The sequence below is a fragment of the Lithobates pipiens genome, unplaced genomic scaffold (genome assembly GCF_037356315.1).
Source record: "Lithobates pipiens isolate NorthernLeopardFrog02 unplaced genomic scaffold, aLitPip1_a1.2 Scaffold_13, whole genome shotgun sequence".
In the NCBI taxonomy this organism is placed as follows: domain Eukaryota; kingdom Metazoa; phylum Chordata; class Amphibia; order Anura; family Ranidae; genus Lithobates; species Lithobates pipiens.
The window spans coordinates 499,963,512-499,980,000 of record NW_027507718.1 but is presented as its reverse complement, the minus strand read 5'-3'; the positions used below and the strand labels follow the sequence as shown (position 1 = coordinate 499,980,000).

The following is a 16,489-nucleotide window of genomic DNA, read 5'->3' as shown; positions in this document are numbered from 1 at the left end:
CAATGTGTGGCAGGCAACGTGGCAAGTGACAATCCGCTATGTGTGGCAGGTGACGTGGCAAGTGGCAATCCGCAATGTGTGGCAGGCTATGTGGCAATCCGCATCTGGTGGCAGGCAACGTGGCAAGTGACAATCCACAATGTGTGGCAGGTGACGTGGCAAGTGACAATCCGCAATGTGTGGCAGGCTACGTGGCAAGTGGCAATCCGCAATGTGTAGCAGGCAACGTGGCAAGTGACAATCCGCAATGTGTGGCAGGTGACGTGGCAAGTGGCAATCCGCAATGTGTGGCAGGCTACGTGGCAAGTGGCAATCCGCAATGTGTGGCAGGCAACGTGGCAAGTGACAATCCGCAATGTGTGGCAGGTGACGTGGCAAGTAACAATCCGCATTTGGTGACAAGTGACGTGGCAAGTGACAATCCACATTTGGTGGCAGGCGACATGGCAAATGACACCCTCTGGGCTCCCACTGATTCTGCATTATGGTGAGTTGAACCATTTAATTTTATATTACAATGTATTAATAGAAATAATGCGCTTCAATCATCCTGACACCATAACAACCATGGTGCCGTAATGATTGAAGCGCCAATACCAGCCATTTCCCATATAAAATGCCCCCAAAAAAACATATTTTTTAGCAGTGCCCCTCCCGAGACTAGACTCTGGATCCACCCCTGGGAAGAGCTAGAGGGGAGAGTTCAGTTGTTCACTCACCCAGAGCCTCAGGCAGCAACATCATAAGCACTGCTCCAAAATTCCCACCCCCACAAGCCCCTTCACAGTCACAGGATTGGCTGCATGCCAAGGGTTGTGGGCAGGCACAGGGGGACATGGGGTGGAGGTGGAGCAGACGTAGCCTACTCTCCCATTCTGCAGGCCGTACAACTGCCTGATGAGTGGGTGGCAGGGGCGTTGGGAGGGGGTGGCTGGGGGGCCAAAGCCCCGAATGTGACCCCCTAAAGCCCCGAGTGTCAGCTCTGCAGGGTCTCCATTGCTAGCCCCGAGTGCTGCGACGAGCGCCGGGACCAATCTGATCCCGAGCACTGCCGAGTTTGGCCGAGTGGGGCCAAGTGAGGCCGAGTGCCATAGCAGGTCCCGTCTTCTGGAGCCTGCACATCTATGATGGACGTCCCACTGGTCCAATGCCGGGACTGCGGGACGTGTGACGTCCATCATAGGCGCTGTTGAATCCAGAAGCCGGGAATTACAAAGCGGCTGCTGCGCCACATCCCCGCTTTGCGCTCGGGCGACCCGCTCTCCTCTCCTCCTTGGCTCCTCCTCTGAGGACTGGCTGCCTGGCTGCTGTGACACAGCACACCACAGCTGAGGTAGGTGAGACAGTGTATGTGGGTCAGTGTAGGTAAATGTCAGTGTATGTTAATGTCAGTATAGGTAGGTCAGTGTAGGTAGGTCAGTGTTTGTAAATGTCAGTGTAGGTAGATCAGTATATGTAAATGTCAGTGTAGGTAGGTCAGTGTATGTAAATGTCAGTGTAGGTAGGTGTGTATGTAAATGTCAGTGTAGGTAGGTCAGTGTATGTAAATGTCAGTGTATGTAAATGTCAGTCAGTATAGGTAGTTCAGGCAAGTCTGTGTAGGTAGGTCAGTGTATGTAAATGTCAGTGTATGTAAATGTCAGTCAGTATAGGTAGTTCAGGCAAGTCTGTGTAGGTAGGTCAGTGTATGTATATGTCAGTGCATGTGTAGGTCAGTCAGTATAGGTAGTTCAGGCAAGTCAGTGTAGGTAGGTCAGTGTATGTAAATGTCAGTGTATGTGTAGGTCAGTCAGTGTAGGTAGGTCAGGCATGTCAGTGTAGGTAGGTCACTACAGTTAGTGTATGTAGGCCAGTGTATGTAAATGTCCAGTGTATGTAGATCAGGCAGGTGAGTGTAGGTATGTCACTATCGTCAGTGTAGGTAGGTCAGTGTATGTAGGTCACTACCATCAGTGTCATGGCCCAGCCAAAAAAAACAACCCCTTCTGGCCTTGGACTTCGGGCTGAAGCCTCTGGTCCTTTTGCCACCTAGCAACGCCCCTGGTGGGTGGGGGGCCTGCTCTGGCTGGGCACTGAGCAAGTCTCAGCCTTGACAGCTGCTGCATGGTGCTCACCTGCCAGGTAGATCAGTGGGGTCAAATGCCGGAATGTGACCTGGCACTGGGCTCTGCTGCGGGATTCTGCCCAGATTCGCAGGTCCCCGGGATTTTCTTGAAATCCCAGGACAGTCCCGGTGAATCTGGGACAGTTGGGAGCAGGTGGAAAAAGACTTTGTCAGGTTAGTCTGAACCATAGACTAGCCTAGGAGATCTATGGCAGGTATCTCTCAGCTATACAGTATAAGAAGACATTTGGCCCACCAGAGTGTACTCGTACTATCAAGATGCCTGCCAGGGGAAAGGTTACCAGAACACGATTACAGCCTCACCTATAAATCTTACAGATACAGTGTGCTAGAAGACAACATAAATCACCTATGTGCATACATCCCTGTAATCATACTGCTGTATATAAAGCCAAAAGAGCAAGTCTACATCTGAGTTTATGTATATTTGAACCTATATCTGGGGTACATGTGTATAAATGTAGTCTGAAATCTATGAAAACAAAGAGAAATATACAGTACCACTGGTGCACACACATGTACGTGTCTCTATATATAACACCGCTGCACACACACATGTATATATCTCTATATATAACACCGGTGCACACACACACATATGTATCTCTATATATAACATGGATGCATACACATATGTATATCTATATATATCAACGGTGCACAAACACACGTATGTATCTATATATATATATATAAATAACACTGCTGCACACACACATGTATGTATCGCTATATATTACACCGGCGCACACACACATGTATGTATCTCTTTATATAGCACCGGTGCACACACGCACGTACGAATCTCTATATATAACACCGGTAAACACACACATGTATGTATCTCTATGTATATAACACCGGTACACGCACACACACACATATGTTTATAGATATATGAAAGCAGTTCACACACACATGTAAGTATATGGATATATGACATGGGTGCACTCACACATATATGTATATATGACAGTGGTGCACATACACTTATGTATATGGATATATGACAGCGGTGCACACACACATGTATGTCTCTCTATATATGACAGTGGTGCACACACACATGTATGTATATGGATATATGACAGTGGTGCACACACATGTATGTATCGCTATATATGACAGCGGTACAAAGACACATGTATGTATATGGATATATGACAGTGGTGCACACACATGTATGTATCGCTATATATGACAGCGGTACAAAGACACATGTATGTATATGGATATATGACAGTGGTGCACACACATGTATGTATATGGATATATGACAGCGGTGCACACACACACACACATGTATGTATCACTATATATGACAGCGGCGCACACACACACACATGTATGTATATGGTTATAAGACAGTGGTGCACACACACATGTATATGGATATATGACAGTGGTGCGCACACACACACGTATGTATATGGATATATGACAGCGGTGCACACACACACATGTATATATCTCTATATATGACAGTGGTGCACACACACATGTATGTATATGGATATATGACAGTGGTGCACACACACATGTATGTATCGCTATATATGACAGCGGTGCACAAACACATGTATATATATGGATATATGACAGTGGTGCACACACACGTATGTATATGGATATATGACAGTGGTGCACACATACATGTATGTGTTGCTAGATATGACAGTGGTGTTTACACACATGCATGTAGATGGATATATGACATCGGTGCACACACACACATGTATGTATCGCTATATATGACAGCGGTGCACACACACATGTATGTATATGGATATATGACAGTGGTGCACACACACATGTATGTATCCCTATATATGACAGCGGTGCACACACACATGTATGTATCCCTATATATGACAGCGGTGCACACACACATGTATGTATATGGATATATGACAGTGGTGCGCACACACACATGTATGTGTTGCTAGATATGACAGTGGTGCATACACACATGCATGTAGATGGATATATGACAGCGGTGCACACACACACACACACACGCGTATGTATATGGATATATGACAGTGGTGCACACACATGTATGTATATGGATATATGACAGTGTTGCATACACACATGTATGTATATGGATATATGACAGTGGTGCACACACATGTATGTATATGGATATATGACAGTGTTGCATACACACATGTATGTATATGGATATATGACAGTGGTGCACACACACACACGTATGTATATGGATATATGACAGTGTTGCATACACACATGTATGTATATGGATATATGACAGCAGTACACGTATACTATGGGGTCACATCACTATGACAATCGGTATTCCCTGCAGAGCGGATAACGTTCTCTGGAAAATGCACATTACAGCCTTCGGGGAAAAGAAAAGGAGAAAACGTGAAAGGCAGCAGTGAGTGCTGACGCCGGGAAGGATCCTGCAAGCTGTGATTAGCTGGAGCAGTAAGGAGCCCCCCTCCTGTTACCTTTCCGGAGTCTTCTCTCCTTGGCGTACACAGGGCCTCCTGAATCCCGGCTGCCTGCGCTCCCTCCTCACCGGCCACACACGTCCTCCTCCTTTCCCAGCACTGCAGCATCGGCCAGCAATCCCGGAATCCTCCTCATCGCACACACAGAGGAAGCGGGCGCTGCTTCTCCGGTGTGTGTGTGTGTGTGTGCCTGTTAACCAGCACACTGAGTCACGTCTCTATGTAGCACGCAGTGTTCAGTTGGGATGACTGCCCGAGTGGGTTGGTATGTAGGTGGGTATACGGCTCCGGCATCCCACAGTGCCAACTCAACTGCCAAGAGAATTCAACGATTTCTCCATCAGCCCTTCGGAGGACGGAACCGCACATCCGCTACTGCTCTTCACCAGCCCTAAAGCTGGACCCCAGCCTTACTCCTCATCGGCCCAAAAGCTGGACCCAAGCCTTGCTCCTCTCCTAAAGCTGGACCCCAGCCTTGCTCCTCTCCTAAAGCTGGACCCCAGCCTTACTCCTCATCGGCCCAAAAGCTGGACCCAAGCCTTGCTCCTCTCCTAAAGCTGGACCCCAGCCTTGCTCCTCTCCTAAAGCTGGACCCCAGCCTTACTCCTCATCGGCCCAAAAACTGGACCCCAGCCTTGTTCCTCTTCTAAAGCTGGACCCCAGCCTTGCTCCTCTCCTAAAGCTGGACCCCGGCCTTGCTCCTCTCCTAAAGCTGGACCCCAGCCTTGCTCCTCTCCTAAAGCTGGACCCCAGCCTTGCTCCTCTCCTAAAGCTGGACCCCAGCCTTGTTCCTCTCCTAAAGCTGGACCCCAGCCTTGCTCCTCTCCTAAAGCTGGACCCCAGCCTTGCTCCTCTCCTAAAGCTGGACCCCAGCCTTGCTCCTCTCCTAAAGCTGGACCCCAGCCTTGCTCCTCTCCTAAAGCTGGACCCCAGCCTTGTTCCTCTCCTAAAGCTGGACCCCAGCCTTGCTCCTCTCCTAAAGCTGGACCCCAGCCTTGCTCCTCACTGGCCCTAAAGCTGGACCCCAGCCTTGCTCCTCACTGGCCCTAAAGCTGGACCCCAGCCTTGCTCCTCACTGGCCCTAAAGCTGGTCCCCAGCCTTGCTCCTCACTGGCCCTAAAGCTGGACCCCAGCCTTGCTCCTCACCGGGCCTTAAGCTGGACCCCGGCCTTGCTTCTCACCGGCCCTAAAGCTGGACCCCTGCCTTGCTCCTCTCCTGGACTGAAACGGCTTACTCTGATTTCACTGCACACTGTGAGCATCTCAAAGTGTGCATGAGAAGCTGCAGCAGCTCAGAGCCTGCCTCGTTTTCCTGGCTGGAAGACATCCGGCATCATCTAGCACATTCCTCCCCATCCTGAAAGTCCCTGGCTTGCACTTTTAATTCAGATCTTTCTGGAGGTTCAGCATCATACGTGGGTATAACCTACATGCAACAGGAACGTCCTCTCCCCCCAAACTGTCACCACTCATCAAGGCATTTTAACCACTTAAGCACCGGAAGATTCTCCCCTTTAATGATCAGGCCATTTTTTGCGATACGGCACTGCATCATTTTAGCTGACAATTGCGCGGTCGTGCGACGTTGTACCCAAACGAAATTTATGTCCTTTTCCCCCACTATTTGATCACCTCTGCGGTTTTAATTTTGTGCACTAGAAAAACAAAAAAAGAGTGACAATTTTGAAAAAAATAAACAATATTTTTTACTTTCTGCTATAATACATATGCAAAAAAAAAAAAATGTATTCATCAGTTCAGGCTGATATATATTCTTCTACATATTTTTGGTAAAAAATAAATAAAATAAATCACAACATATATTGATTAGTTTGTGCAAAAGTTATCACGTCTACAAACTATGGGATAGATTTAGGGACTTTAATTTTCTTTTATTGTTTTTACTGGTAAGGGCTAAAAAACAAAAAAAAACCCTGATGGTGGACTTTTAAGGCACGTACAAGATAGAGGAGTATATAGAGTATAAAAATAGTTTATTAATTATAATCTGACCCCCCCCCCCCCCCAAATGATACTTTTCGGGGACCGGTGACATTATTACATTAATCAGTGCAAAAAAAGTGCACTGATCATGCGTCTACAAAATAGCGGATAGATTTAAGGCATTTTTATTTATTTATTTTTTTACTAGTAATGGTGGCGATCAGCGATTTTTTTGTGGGACTGCGACATTGTGGTGGACAGATCAGACACTTTTGACACCTTTTTTGGGACCATTGACGTTTATACAACGATGAGCGCTAAAAATAGCCAATGATTACTGTATAAATGACACTGGCAGGGAAGGGGTTAAAACTGAGTTTCACCGGGAAAAAAAAAAATAATTAAAAGTCAGCAGCTACAAATACTGCAGCTGCTGACTTTTAAAATAAGGACACTTACCTGTCCAGGGCGCCTTCAATCTCCTCACCGAAGCTGTACTGGCCCCTCGGTTCCCGTGTGAAGGCGCCGGCATCAGAGCCTGGTTCCCTACTGCGCATAAGCAAGTCGCGCTGTGCGTTCTGAATGGTCACCGCCGTGGATTCTGCCCGAAGTGGGAGCAAATATCTGGATTAGACAGGTATCTGCTCCCACCACCCCCCTGAAAGGGGGGGGGGGGGGACAGGATCAGCGGAAGTTTCATTTTTGGGTGGAACTCCGGTTTAACACTAGGGGGCAATCAAGGTGTTAAGTGTGTTCCCTTATAACTGTAGGGGGGATGGGCTACCAGTGACAGAGATCACTGTTCTCGATCACTGGGAAAAGAAGATCTCTGAGATGTCCCCGGTCAGAACGGGGATCTGCCTTGTTTACAAAGTTGGAACGGGGACATTTTTTAAGTGTAGCTCCTGTAACAGAGTTCAGAAGATTTCACCTCACTTTCTGCCACTGTGACAATTGGATTTTGAAACGATTCAACTTAAAGTGATTGTAAAGGGAATTTTTTATTTTTATTTTTTAAATAACAAACATGTTATACTTACCTCCACTGTACAGCTCGTTTTGCACAGAGTGGCCCCGAACCTGCTCTTCTGGGGTCCCTCAGCGGCTGTCACGGCTTCCCCCGCAAGTACTTCTCACATTCATGTAAGCTCCTCGCATGGTGAGAAGTATTTGCGGGTGTGCTCCCGTGATACAGCCGGCCGCTATAGCCGCTAACTGTATCACTCGGCCCCGCCCCCCGGCATGCCGCGACATTGGATTTGATTGACAGCAGCGCGAGCCAATGGCTGCGTTGCTTTCAATCCATCCACTCTAGCCAATCAATGGCCAGGCTGAGCAGCGAAGAGGATGTCGGGGGCTAGCGCGGGACTTTCAAGGGGTCAGGTAAGTAAAACGGGGGGGCTGGGGGGGGGGCGGTGTCTTATCATATAAGGTCTCCCATCAGATAGCGTCCGCTGTGTACTGCGCATGCGCAGTACACAGCAACACAGATTCCGAAAATAGCCAAGGGGGAACGGCGCCTGCGCACTGAGTCCAGGTTCTAGCCCCACCATCTAAGTGCACATAGAGTAGGAATAAAAAAGAGCCGAGCGCAGCGAGGCCGAGCCCGAAGCGTGGCGAGCGAAGCTCGCCCGCAAGGGGCCACCTAATTTTCACAACCCTATGTCCGCTTGGATGGTGGGGCTACCACCTCCACTCACGGCGCAGGCGCCGTTCAGCTTCAGAAATTTTACGAAGCTTCTTCTGCCCCGTACTGCGCATGCGCAGTATGGGGCGGATGCTATATGATGGCCGGACTGAATATGAGTTACTTAACGCAGTTACTTTAGAGGGTAATGAGTAGTCTAACTGATTACTCTTCCCCTCATGGTAACTCAGTTCCCATTACTTGGGCAGCATTACCGCAATTACATCTACCGCTTGGGAGGCCTACCATGGCCGCGCTGCCTGGCCGTTCGTTCTGCCGCGGGGAGGGGGGCTTTCGCCCGCTGAGCTGAGAAGAGGCTGAGACTCAGAGAGACCGCCCCATCCTGCCCCGCCTATCCAGAGAGAGAGAGAGAATGTAGGGAGGCGGGCGGACACTAAAAAATGAAGTCAGCTGACCAGCTGACACCAATCGAGTGAAGGGGAGGGTCTCTCTCTCTCCCCATGAGGAAAGGCATCCCTGGAGGCATTCAAGTAAGTGACTGTCTGACATTTCGAATCGATCCATCCCAAGTTCTCCACCACCTCTGCTTCTTACAGATCCCATCCCTACCCACCCACCATCACTTCTACAACAGAGGTGATGGGGGGATACGGTAGGGATGAGATCAGTGGTGGTAGGGGATGGGATCAGTAAGAGGCAGAGGTAGTGGTGGGAGAGGTTGGCACCACCACCGCTGCCACCCCCCCAAGTACCACTGCTGCCTACCACCCCCCCAAGTACACCACCGCTGCCACCCCCCAAGTACCACCGCTGCCACCCCCCAAGTACTGTACACCAGCACCACTGCCACCCCCCCAAGTACATCACCACCACTGCCACCCCTCCAAGTACACCACCACCACTGCCACCCCCCCCCAAGTACCACTGCTGCCACCCCCAAGTACTGTACACCACCACAACTGCCATCCCCCCAAGTACACCACCACCACTGCCACCCCTCAAGTACCACTGCTGCCACCCCTCAAGTACCACTGCTGCCACCCCTCAAGTACCACTGCTGCCACCCCTCAAGTACCACCACTGCCACCCCCTCAAGTACCACCGCTGCCACCCCTGTCACAGTTACTTTGCTGAGTAACTAATTACTTTTCCAATGTAGTAACCGAGTTACTAACGCAATTACTTTTTGGGAGAAGCAATTTGTAACTTAACTAATTACTTTTTTAAAGTAAGATGACCAACACTGGTGATGGGAGACCTTTGATAGGATGAGAGAACCTTTGATGAGATGGGACCTCTGATATGATGTGGGAACCTTTGATGTGATGGGACCTCTGATATGATGTGGGAACCTTTGATGTGATGGGACCTCTGATATGATGTGGGAACCTTTGATGTGATGGGACCTCTGATATGATGTGGGAACCTTTGATGTGATGGGACCTCTGATATGATGTGGGAACCTTTGATGTGATGGGACCTCTGATATGATGTGGGAACCTTTGATGTGATGGGACCTCTGATGTGATGAAGGACCTCTGATGTAATGGGGAACCTCTGATGTAATGGGGAACCTCTGATGTGATGGGGGACCTTTGATGTGATGGGGGAAGCTCTGTTGTGATGAGGGAACGTTTGATGTGATTATGGAACCTTTGATATGGCGAGGTGACCTTTGATGTGATGATGAAACGACTGATGTGATGATGGAACGACTGATGTGATGGGGGGACCTCTGATGTGATGAGGGAACCTTTGATATGATGGGACCTTAGATGTGACTGGGGATCTCTGATGCGATGGGGGAACCTCTGATGAGAAGTTAATTCCATCAAGATGTTTGAGTGCATCATCCCAGGCTCATTGATAAGCAACATTTACATCTTCTACATTCTCGATTGAGGTGCCTCAAGATTTTGCATTGATGCTGCAACTAAAAAAGTTTGAGAAGCACTGACCTCATCCTTGTCTCACAAAGTCTTCTGTAGCACTAATTAAAGTGAAACTTTCATGGCCCAACTCCCAGCTTCTTAGCTAATTCCAGAACTTGTTGAATGCTGAAACCAACATTAGGATGACAGCCCTGGAATCTGTACATTTAAAAACAATTTAGCAGTGTCATCTGCCCTTTTTTACCTAACATAAAAAGCTCACTTTAATTTCCTCAAGATTTTTTCTAACATGCACAGATTATAAGCAATTAAAATATATTTAGAGTTAAAGCTTCTTTTCTCAGTCTTGCTTTGAGTCGTAAATAGTTAAAACCACTGTCAGTGTCCCATTGAGGAGATTCCGTTTCACTTCCTGTCCCGGAGACACAACAGGAAACGAAGGACAATTCTGACTTGACTCGAACAGGTGACCCCACTGCCAGATTTTCCCTATATTCCCGTTCTGGCGACAACTATAGTATTTTGGATTTTCCATTATTGGGCAATAGTCACCAGGAGAAATAGGGTGAATCGCAGACAGCAATAAAAACCTGGTAGGGATTCTAACCCTTCCAAAAGTTGCACTGACAGTGTGTGATAGCCTATAGCAATTAGATTTCAGTTCACCGTACCCAGCCCAATAATGGAGTCAAAAGCAGAACAGATATGAGTGGGTGAGTGCGCCTTTCATCTCATCATTGCACTCCGCATTGCCTTATTAAACAAGCCTGGTATTTGGGCTAAATTGCGTAATTGTCAGATCGCAACAGTTTTTATAATCATCTTTGATTTGTCAAGCAATAACATATTTTGCCGAGTGCGGCTGAAGTTGGGTGCAGCTGTTGTTTTACATAAACAGAAGTAAAATCTAAATAGTCTGAAGTCTGATTGTTTCACAATGCGGGCATAAAACGTCAGTCCCAATGTCGGGATTATTTAAAGGGGAGTTCCAGTCCCCAAAACACTTATTTTTTTTAAAAACTGCATTTGTCCAAACATGTACATTAACATTTACAACATGTCATATGTGTTGCACTTTTCCTTTTTTATTTTTAATTTTTTAAGGCAGGTTCCATTTTAGCTGTGGGCATCTGAAGCCTTCCTGTCTTCATTCCCGGGATTTCCGTGCAGCTGGCTACCCAGCATGCACCTCCTGATCTCACGCATGCGCAGTAATGCTTGTATGTGGCTCTCCTTCTTCCTAACAGGTTGCCATTGCGAGATTTTGGCAGTAGGCGATTCCTAGGCGATACATGACAATGCTATCCCAGAAGCCATTATGAATCGCCTAGTGACGAAATCGCTTAGGCGGGGACATGCCGGAAGTGCGGGTGAAAGCATACAATAAAAGGTATTTCCATGCAAAAAACAAAACAAGTAACAATTGCCATTGGTAAAAGGTTTATCAAAGGGAATATAATAGACATCAAGTATATAAAATGGGTGGAACGCCGCTTTAAAGCTGAACTCCAGCCTCACTATCAGTCTCACCGCTCCAGGTTGGTCCACACAGCACCTATGCCAAGAAGCAGTGCCCGGGCAAGCTCACCTAGAGCCCAGGGAGAACATGCCAAGCTGGGGTTTCTCAGGGAGACTGGGGGCTTTGCAGAGGCACTACGATAGGCAGGAGGGCACCAAGAGGGCTAGGACTGCTAGGCACTGTGGAGGGTTGGGAGGAACTGTGGGACACTTATGGATGTTGGGGACACTATGGAGAGCTGCAGGCTCAGCTGCAGGCAGGGGGCACTCTGGGAGGCTGGGGGCACTATGGGAGCCAAGGGCTCTTATGGGGCCTTGGAGCAGTATGTGCATGTGGAGAGGGAAGGGGGGGTTGAGGGTAGGGTTGAACATATTAATTACACAGGTTCTATGGCTGATTAAGGTGGTAATTAAACTCACTTGGTGCTTTATCTGCATTTAATTAGCCTTAGAACCTGTGTAATTCATATGTGTTCGGGTTTAAAGGGATGAGGTGGCAACCCTAGTTGAGGGTCACTGGGGGAAACTGTGGGAGGTTGGGAGCACTATGGCAGTTGGGAGGCACTGTGGTAGTATAGTAAATCTGCAGCGGGCTTGAGGCACAAGAGGAAGGAGACCATTGTCGGGAGGAAGGAGACCATTGTCGGGAGGAAGGAGGCCATTGTCGGGAGGAAGGAGGCCATTGTCGGGAGGAAGGAGGCCATTGTCGGGAGGAAGGAGACCATTGTCGGGAGGAAGGAGACCATTGTCGGGAGGAAGGAGACCATTGTCGGGAGGAAGGAGGCCATTGTCGGGAGGAAGGAGGCCATTATCGGGAGGAAGGAGACCATTGTCGGGAGGAAGGAGACCATTGTCGGGAGGAAGGAGACCATTGTCGGGAGGAAGGAGGCCATTGTCGGGAGGAAGGAGACCATTGTCGGGAGGAAGGAGACCATTGTCGGGAGGAAGGAGGCCATTGTCGGGAGGAAAGAGACTTGGTTCTACCCTTCTCAGGCACATAGAGTAGCTACACACACATGTCCTCACCAGGTAAAGCCTGGGAGGTAAGAAAGCTTCCAGAAGGTTCTCCAAGTATTTATACCCTTCCCCATCACGCACCACCAGCAATAATTCTCTTAATGGTTGGCCAGGGAGATCTAAATCTTCACAACCCAAGCTACTGGATCTACCCAGACTATTGCCAGGAACACTCCACAGCAGCAGACAAAAGTAAATAATAACCTGAATTTAGAGGAAAACCTGTAGAAAACAGAATTATCAATCTGCTGATTAGAGCCCAGCAGCACTACATTCATTTAGAAGAAGAACACTCCTGCTTATAGCAGGGTCCTTACCAGTGATGAGCTCAGGCATGTTCAGACAGGAGTACAAACCCACCTGGGCTATCCCACCGGGAAGCTGCTAAGTCAACAGCCAATCATGGGTGGCAAAGGCATTTCCAGCCCCGCAGCCACATACAGGCTCCTTGCATACATGTGGCAGCAGGGCAGGGAAGGCCTCCTTTACCTAAGATTGGCTGTTGGCTTTGGCAGATTGTCGGCTAGATAGCCCAGGCGGGTTTGGACTTTTGTCAAAACCCACCTGAGCTTATTTGTAGTCCCTACACATACAAACTCAATTCCAGAAAAGTTGGGACGCTGTGTAAATTCTATATAAAAACAAAATAAAATGATATGCAAATCTCATAAACTCATATTTTATTCACAATAGAATATAGAAAAACATTTTAACCACTTCCGGCCCACGCTATAGCCGAAATACGGCTACAGTGCGGATGTTACCTGCCGGGAGGGCGTCCCTGGACGTCCTCCTATTTACTTCCGCAATGCGCACTCCTGAGAGCGCGCATCGGGGAAGTTCTGTATTGGCCGTGTCCCTCGGACACAGCCAATCGCTGTAAACAGCCAATCACAGCGGCCGTTTACAGCACGATCGGCATGTCCAATGAGAGATGATGTCATATGTAAACATATGAGATCATCTCTCAGCGCCGCTCTCCCTCCTCACACAGACACAATGTGAGGAGGGAGAGATGAACGGCTGCAGCGGGCGTAAGTAAAAAAAAAAAAAAGTTTAATAAACTGCCATCTGCCCCCACTGCCACCTGTCTCCAGTGCCACCTGTCCCCAGTGCCACCTGTCAGTGCCATCTGTCCCCAGTGCCATCTGTCATCAGTGCCACGTATAAGTGCCATCTGTCATCAGTGCCCCGTGTCATCAGTGCCATGTATCAGTGCCATTTGTCATCAATGCCACCTGTCAGTGTCACATGCCATCTGTTATCAGTGTCACGTGTCATCAATGCTATGTATCAGTGCCATCTGTCATCAGTGTCACGTGTCATCGGTGCCACGTATTAGTGCCATCTGTCACGTATCCACGTATTAGTGCCACGTGTCATCAGTGCCACGTATAAGTGCCATCTGTCATCAGTGCCACATATTAGTGCCATCTGTCATCAGTGTCACGTGTCATCAGTGCCCCGTATTAGTGGCATCTGTTATCAGTGCCACGTATCAGTGCCATCTGTCATCAGTGCCACATCAGTGTCACGTGTCATTGTCCTGGTGCTCCAGGGCCTTCAAAAGTGTAATAGTTAGTCAACAAGTTAGATGTGTAATTTATGCTCCTAGAACACGTGATGGCGCTCCCTGCATGTTGGGCCTCTCTAAGTGGCCAGGCTGTGAAAAAGTCCCACACATGTGGTATCGTAATACTCAGGAGGAGTAGCAGAATTTATTTTGGGGTGTCATTTGTGGTATACATGCCATGTGAGAGAAATAACCTATTACAATGACAATTTTGTGGAAAAAAAAAAATCTTCATTTTGCAAAGAATTGTGGGAAAAAATGACATCAAAAAGCTCACCATGCATCTTACTAAATACCTTGGAATGTCTACTTTCCAAAAGGGGGTCATTTGGGGGGTATTTGTACTTTCCTGGCTTGTTCGGGTCGCAAGAAATGAGATAGGCCACCAGTACATCAGATGTGATCAATTTTGTGCGATTCGCACCACAGCTTGTAGACTCTCTAACTTTCACAAAGACCAAATAATATCCACTAATTTGGGTTATTTTTACCAAAGATATGTAGCAGTATAAATTGTGGCCAAAATTTATGAAGAAAAATTAATAATTTGCATAATTTTATCACAGAAACAAAGAAAAATGCGTTTTTTTTTCAAAAATTTTTGGTCTTTTTCATTTATAGGGCAAAAAGTAAAAAACCCCAAAGGTGATCAAATACCACCAAAAGAAAGCTCTATTTGTGGGAAAAAAGGACAAAAAATTCATTTGGGTACAGTGTTGCATGACTGAGTAATTGTCATTCAAAGTGTGAGAGCACCGAAAGCTGAAAATTGGTCTGGGCAGGAGGGGAGTTTAAGTGCCCAGTAGGCACGTGGTTAAGAAAAAAATAAGATCATTTTGGAATTGATGGCAGCAGCGCGTCTCAAAAAAGTTGGGACGGGGCCAGTGGCTTCTGCTCATTAGGGACCCACGGCAACGCCCCCCCTCCCCCCTCCGATCCATGTATCCGTCCCCTAATCTACATGCAGGGCGCCGGACGCATGGATTTCAATGGATTTTATTTTTTTAGATACACATGATTAGACTCTAATTGGCTTTAAAAAAGTGTGGGCTGTGCCCTGAGCCCACCCAGTTGTGTGGCAATAGCGAATTAATATTCGCTATTGTCTTCCTGTTTCTCCTCCCGGCCAATCAGGAAGCGGGACTGAGACCCCATTGGCGTCTGAACACCCGATTGGCCGGAAGAAGCAGCGATGGCTGGGACACAGAGGAGATGGAATGGGAAGCCGCTACCATAGCCATGACCTTGGATCCTGTTCAGAACCTGGAAAATAAGGGAAATGGTAAGAGGCAGCCCCAGGGTTGCACTGCGCAGGCGTGGGCCAGATGTAAACAAACACTTGAGGCCTCATCCTTCGTAATCCAGGTGAGTAGACATCTGTGGAGGGAAAGGGGGGGTGGTATTTTAAGTCAGTGCAAGGAAGCGAACAGGATAAGTACGCTTTTAAAGTACACTTATCAGTGCACCACTAGCGGACTGCCCCATTGCAAAAATACTGCGACAGGGCAGCCGCTCTGCGCTGGGTCACATACATGTACGTGGTCTGAAATATCCGGGTAGGGGGCGCGTGTGCCCTCAGTCCCATCTGTGCTGTGATTCGGTACAGCACAATTCCATCAGCAGGTCCCAGCCAATGATTTATGGCTGGGGCCTTCTGATCAGCATACGAATCACAATACAGAGCCCTGTGTTTACTAACAACACAGGGCTCTGCACACTGAGCAGCGATCTGGCTGGTTGAAAAAAAAAACAACGACATCGATTAGTAAAAGCAGCCCATAATAAACTCATTACACATTGTTAGGCACACATTTAACCCCTTGCTTTCCTCTAGATATTAACCCCTTCTCAGCCAGTATCATTAGTACAATGTCACTGGTGATGTCAGTGACAGTTAGTGTCAGATTGCCCACTATAAGTCGCTGTTCACCACCATTACTAGTATAAAAAAAATAAAAAATTAAAACTTCCAGTATATATGCCATAGTTTGTAGACACTTCAACTTTCACACAATTCAATCACAATGCACTTATTGAGAGAATACATTTTGTCCTAAATTTATGAAGAAATTTGATTGTTTACATTTTTTTATTGGACATGTTTTTATAGCATAAAGTAAAAAAAGATATACTTTTTTCAAATTTTTTTCGCTTAAATAATAAAAAATATCTAAAAAACAAATCTAAAAAAATCCAGTGGTGATCAAATACCACCAAAAAAAGCTCTATTTGTGTGAAGAAATTATATAAATTCCATTTGGGTACAGTGTTGTATGACCGCACAATTGCCAA

General features: G+C 47.4%; 1 protein-coding gene across 2 annotated transcripts in view; it reads right to left on the bottom strand.

Annotated features, from left to right (window-relative positions):
* LZTS3 (leucine zipper tumor suppressor family member 3) overlaps window positions 1–16,489 on the bottom strand; it is a 161,370-nt gene that overhangs the window by 113,481 nt on the left and 31,400 nt on the right. Inside the window, exon 1 of one of the 2 annotated variants that reach the window (XM_077478024.1) lies at window positions 4,603–4,858. The exons of the other annotated variant lie outside the window; for it this stretch is intronic. The gene's annotated coding sequence lies outside the window, so the exon portion shown is untranslated. Of the gene's footprint in view, window positions 1–4,602; window positions 4,859–16,489 lie in introns of those variants that run through there. 2 annotated transcript variants of the gene reach the window in all.